The sequence below is a fragment of the Ranitomeya variabilis genome, chromosome 5 (genome assembly GCF_051348905.1).
Source record: "Ranitomeya variabilis isolate aRanVar5 chromosome 5, aRanVar5.hap1, whole genome shotgun sequence".
NCBI classification, from domain to species: Eukaryota; Metazoa; Chordata; class Amphibia; order Anura; family Dendrobatidae; genus Ranitomeya; species Ranitomeya variabilis.
The window spans coordinates 400,488,577-400,494,973 of NC_135236.1; positions in this window are offsets into that span (position 1 = coordinate 400,488,577).

The window sequence follows — 6,397 nt, forward strand, 5'->3', positions numbered from 1 at the left end:
TGATAATGATAAACTCCTTACACATGCGCTACAGCAGTGCAGAAGTGAGATGGCCAGGCAGGGAGCTACAGCGCAGGCTCTAACTATGTGCGCTATCGAGAACATGGCCACCGATAATGATAATCTCCTTACACATGCGCTACAGCAGTACAGGAGTGAGGTGGCGGGGCAGGGAGCTCCAGCACAGGCTCTAACTATGCGCGCTACCGAGAACCTGGCCACCGATAATTATAATCTCCTTACACATGCGCTACAGCAGTGCAGAAGTTAGGTGGTCGGGCAGGGAGCTACAGCGCAGGCTCTAACTATGTGCGCTATCGAGAACCTGGCCATTGATAATGATAAACTCCTTACACATGCGCTACAGCAGAGCAGGAGTGAGATGGCCGGGCAGGGAGCTACAGCGCTGGCTCTATGTGTGCTATCGAGAACCTAGCCATTGATAATGATAAACTCCTTACACATGCGCTACAGCAGAGCAGGAGTGAGATGGCCGGGCAGGGAGCTACAGCACAGGCTCTAACTATGTGCGCTATCGAGAACCTGGCCATTGATAATGATAAACTCCTTACACATGCGCTACAGCAGTGCAGAAGTGAGGTGGCCAGGCAGGGAGCTACAGCGCAGGCTCTAACTATGTGCGCTATCGAGAACATGGCCACCGATAATGATAATCTCCTTACACATGCGCTACAGCAGAGCAGGAGTGAGATGGCCGGGCAGGGAGCTACAGCACAGGCTCTAACTATGTGCGCTATCGAGAACCTGGCCATTGATAATGATAAACTCCTTACACATGCGCTACAGCAGTGCAGAAGTGAGGTGGCCAGGCAGGGAGCTACAGCGCAGGCTCTAACTATGTGCGCTATCGAGAACCTGGCCACCGATAATGATAATCTCCTTACACATGCGCTACAGCAGTGCAGGAGTGAGGTGGCCGGGCAGGGAGCTACAGCGCAGGCTCTAACTATGTGCGCTATCGAGAACCTGGCCACCGATAATGATAATCTCCTTACACATGCACTACAGCAGTGCAGGAGTGAGGTGGCCGGGCAGGGAGCTACAGCGCAGGCTCTAACTATGTGCGCTATCGAGAACCTGGCCACCGATAATGATAATCTCCTTACACATGCGCTACAGCAGTGCAGGAGTGAGGTGGCCGGGCAGGGAGCTACTGCGCATCTCACTGTCAATATACAATGTGTACAGAAAGCTGCTAAGGGACATGGGCAGGTTTAACTTTTACAGGGTTAACTGCTACATCTAAAAAACTCTGATTATATCAGAACTGCTGCACCAAGTAAACTAAGTGATACATTGCTGGAGACATTTGTGTCATTCCTACATTATGCTGAGATCATGGTTCCACCCCTCCGGGTGTCTGGGATGCAGTTACTGACAGCTCGGCCATTCAATCTGGCACAGGGGCATGCTGAAGCTGTCAGGCCTTTGATTGACAGCATGACCATTTAGTCTGGTTCAGGGGCGTGCTGAACTGTTGGTGTTTTGATTGACAGCTTAACTAGCTGATCTGTGACTGGGAGGTGTCAGCTGTCTCAGGCGTTCACTAAATCGGGTAATGGCCTTGCCTACTTAACTGAGCAGATTCTCCCAGACCACTGCCAGACATACATTCATCTTGTGAGGTTTGTGCTTTGTGCTCTCTGTGCCTTGAGTTCTGTATGCTTGATCTGTTGCCTGACCTTGGACTTCGCTCTGACCATCTGCCTGTTTAACCCCTTCAGCTCTGATCCCTTATCCTCCCTGTACTCTGACCTTGGAACGTTACCTGACTACGCTTTTGTCTCTTCCTTCTGCTTGTGACATACTCTCCTGGCTTCTGACCTTGGACTCCCTGACCACACTGACACACAGCTTAGCCGTGAGAAGTGACTAGCATCACAGCTGCTCTCTGATGAAGTAGTAATATCCAGGTGACAGATTCACTTTAAATAGAATCTGTCACGATGATCAACCCAGCCTATATGGGCACACAGGTGAAAGGAAGCTGAATAAAGTGATACCTTGATATCTGCGATCCAATGTCTTATTCCAAAGAAATCCATGTTTTTTTCTTATAAGTAAATGAGCTATTCCAGGCTATGGGCCGAGCACTTATCTGCATGAGAATCTGGCCCCAGAGCTTATCTTATATGACAGGAGTAGTTACCAGTGTGACATGTAATGGCCGCTCTCTGCTCTCCTGACCTCACTGCAGAGCTGTGTGATTATAACTGGCACATCTGCAGGTTCCTCTCAGCTTCAGCTTTCATCTCACAGGCAGCCAGCAGAGCTGTAAAAAAATGTGTTTGTAAGGAGACAAAGTTTACTTTCTGGTGGAAGACTGTGGGGGAGATCAGTGTCAGGCCCATAGATCTTAACAGCTAATTTGCAATTTAAGAAAAACGTGGATTTCTCTTAAATAAGACAATGGATCACTGATATCAAGGTGTCATATTATTCAGTTTCCTATGACCTACATGCCCATATATACAGCTTAGGAGGATTGCTCTTACTGATGGATTCCCTTTAAATGGGCAACACACTGGGTTTGCTGTCTCCTGTTGAGTATGTCACACTCATCTCCCTGTGTCATGGCCTAAGCATTAAGGATCCTTGCTGTCAGTGACTGACACTGAAACATTTTATTTCCTTTTTTTCAACCTGTAACTAAAGAGTTCCTATTCGCAAGCCCACTAGATAGATCTGACTTGACAATAACACAATGGGCCCAGTTCATTGCAACACTTTAAAATTGTTTGTGTTGGTAAGTCTTACTGAGTTTAATCAACAGCACTATCCTATGTTGTTGCCACCCTGTGCCATACAGCAGCAGTGGGCATAAAAAAATGCACCTGTAGAATCCCTGTGCAAAATGGCCCACTGCCAGGCTAGTTTCACTTGACTTTCGGCTACATGTAAGGAAATGGATGTACTTTGCACGTTACCCTGTAGGGGTTTTACTCACTTGGGTGCGACGGGAGGAAAATAGGAGGCTTATTCCTTTAAAAGTTCATGTGGGTTTATTGCTTCATAAACCCCAGAAGCAGAAACAGAAAATAAACAGCCTTTAGATCAGGTAAACAAAATACAAAATGTCCATAGCAGGGCTCTGCTTCTCCAGGCCTGTGGGCACACAGGCTGGAGTAGTGTCCAGTACTGAGGTCCAGTCTGGAGCCACACACACACAGGAGGCCTTCTCCCTCCCAACACACCGACCATGAGCCAAACAACAGCCTCCATTACATAGTCTGTTAGGCTACTTTCACACTAGCATCGTTTTGCATACGTCGCAATGCATCGTTTAGGAGAAAAAACGCATCCTGCAAAGTTGCCCGCAGGATGCGTTTTTCCCCATAGACTTACATTAGCGATGCATTGCAACGTATGGCCACACGTCGCATCCATCGTGCGACAGATGCGTTGTGTTTTGGCGTACCGTCGGCACAAAAAAAGTTACATGTACCGTTTTTTTGCACGTCGTGTCTGCCATTTTCGACCGCGCATGCGCGGCCGAAACTCCGCCCCCTCCTCCCCGGACATTACAATGGGGCAGCGGAAGCGTCGTAAGACTGCTTCTGCTGCCCACGTCGGGCATTACTTTCACAACGCGCGTCGGCACGTCGGGCCGACGCTAGTGTGAAAGAAGCCTTAACCACACCTGAGATGAGGTATGTGGGTAGCTAGACCCGCCCATCTCTCACAGCTACTGCAGCTCGGTCCCAGGTACTGCGGGTTACGTCACAGAGACAAGCCATCTCTGCGACACAAACCTCCCATCGACTATGCGACCACTAGCCACACTACAACCCCTTGAAGAAACGTGTATTGTTATAATGTGTATTGTGACATAAGTTATTGGTGATAGTGTTGTGTTCAGCCCAACAGTAGACAGAGTTAAGGTTGATGTTTGGGACTTGCCCAGAGTGGGAAGTGATAAAGTGAAGGGACAGTTTACTGACAGGGTGTGAGCTAGGGCCCAGTGTGCACCAGAAGCAGGTCTATGGTCTGGATAGTCAGCAAAGCCGTGAGTGTCCCTGACATGAGTGGAGATCTAGAGGGTAGATAGCAAGATCTAGAGTAGAGGAAGGAAAAGTGATAGAGTGAAGGATTGTGTATGGGTCCTGGGACAGGACTCCTAACAGTACAGTCCCCAGATTATAACTCAGAGAAGTAAAGGGCCAGAACGGAACAGGGAACATGAAACAAGAGTTCTAAGGTGTCAGCAAGGAGAGAAGCAAAGTACCAGCCATATTGGTGAACTAGTTCCTCTTTGAGGAGAACAGGACACAGAACTGATGGTTGAGAATGGGACTCTCACTAAATGAACAGTAGCACTGTGTTCGGTTGTGGTGCAGACAAAAAGATGTTGAGGCAGAACTAAGAAAACAAGAGGTAGAGAGATGGAGTTTAAAAATGCTCCATATTGTAAAGTAAATGTTTGTGAGGTTATACACCCGCTATCTATTTGTTCCCACCAAGTTACTGTTAAGTAAAAGGCTGTTTATTTTTGAGTGGTGGTTTCCCTCATTGAACTTCTCGACACCTGGTCCTGGACACCTGAAGTGGTTTGCAAGGGTGTAGTGCCCCTATAGAGCTCACACACCCAACCAGGACCCCCATCTTTGTGTAGCATGCCAAGGCTTGAAAGACAAGCATCTACTGCCCCTTGCCAGTTTACACATATCCTGAGATATTTAATGGTCTCTGTCAATACGATGTGGCAAGTGGTGATGGTGGTTGGAGGGGGGGATTCTCCATGAAATACAGTTTGGGAGACATCATCTCTCCTAAGGACCCAAATAACACGAGCAAAGTGTCTGCAGTTCTCAACTGACTGTAATCTGTGAGTCTAAAGGCTCCTCAATATTTCTTCAAAATCTGGACCATACAACTTAAAAAATCTGTACGATACAACTTAAAACAATCACCCGAAAATATAGAATTGATGATTGTGAGTTATTGTCTGTGAATTTTGCAGTGAAGAAGTGGCATCATGTTCTAGAGGGTGCCAAGTTCTTAATAACCTTCTACATCCACCATAAAACTTAAACCACAACAAGCACATTGGGGTCTGTTTTCTTTCTGAAAAATTATCCTTATCTATCAGCCAGTGGGGAAGAATCATGAAGTGGATGTCCATTTCCAAGTCCTTTGATACTCCAATCTGTATCGTAAAGAAGAAGCACATTTCATTGACCCATATTGTATTCTTGTCTGTCTTGTCAAGACATGACAATGTTGGCCTTGGTGACATGAACCATTTTTTTTTAATTCTGATGAGTCAATTTATGTGGTAATAACTATATATATATTCCAGTGATTATGAGATTGTTTCTTTTGTGACATATAGAACTTTATGGGGTAAATGTAGGTCGTTTGTTGTGAACTCTGTTTTTGGGCTCCCTCTAGTGGTCACAAGCGGTACTGTGTAGTGTTGTCTTTCTGCAGGTTGGCAGCATCAGCTGGTTCGTTATCCTTGGTAGGTTTCCTATTTAGCTCACCTGGATACTCAGTTCCTTGCCTGCTCTCAATGTATTCAGTGCTCTTCAGATTCCTTGTGACTACCTTGCTCCCAGTCTCTCCAAGACAAGCTAAGTTTTTGTTTGATCATTTTTTAATTATCAGCATTTATTATGTTTTTAGTCCAGCTCGCTAAAATGTGATTTCCTCGCTTGCTGGTTGCTCTAGGGGACTGAGTTTCTCCCCCACACCGTTAGTTGGTGCGGGGGGTTCTTGAAATCTCAGTGTGGATATTTTTGTAAGGGTTTTTTACTGACCGCACAGACCCCTTTACTATTTTCTGCTATCTAGTATTAGTGGGCCTCATTTGCTAAATCTGTTTTCACCCCTGTGTATGTGCCTTCCTCTTTCCTCACCGTTATTATATGTTGGGGTCTTCTATATCTTTGGGGATTATTTCTCTGGAGGCAAGAGAGGTCTTTCTTTCTCTCTAGGGGTAGTTAGTTCCTCAGGCTGGCTCGAGACGTCTAGGATTTTTAGGCACGTTCACCGGCTACTTCTAGTGTGTTTGGATAGGTTCAGATTTGCGGTCAGTCCAGTTTGCCACCTCCCTAGAGCTTGTCCTATGTATGTTACTTAGCTGGAGTAATTTGTGATCCTCAACCACTAAGGATCATAACAGTCGTTATATTTTGCTTTTTTTCTGATGAAAATGTCTGAATTTGACAAAAAGTTTTAAAAATTAGCAATTTTCAAACTTAGAATGCTTACCTTAAACTAGATAATCATGCCAAAGAATTTTTTTTAAAAATAAATAACATTTATCATAAGGCTACACAGTAAGTACTTAGCTGCATGAAGTTCTCCTCAGGGTCCATTATCGAGAGTCGGATCATTTTATACTCCCCGGAAAATCATTGGGCAGAAATGCGTC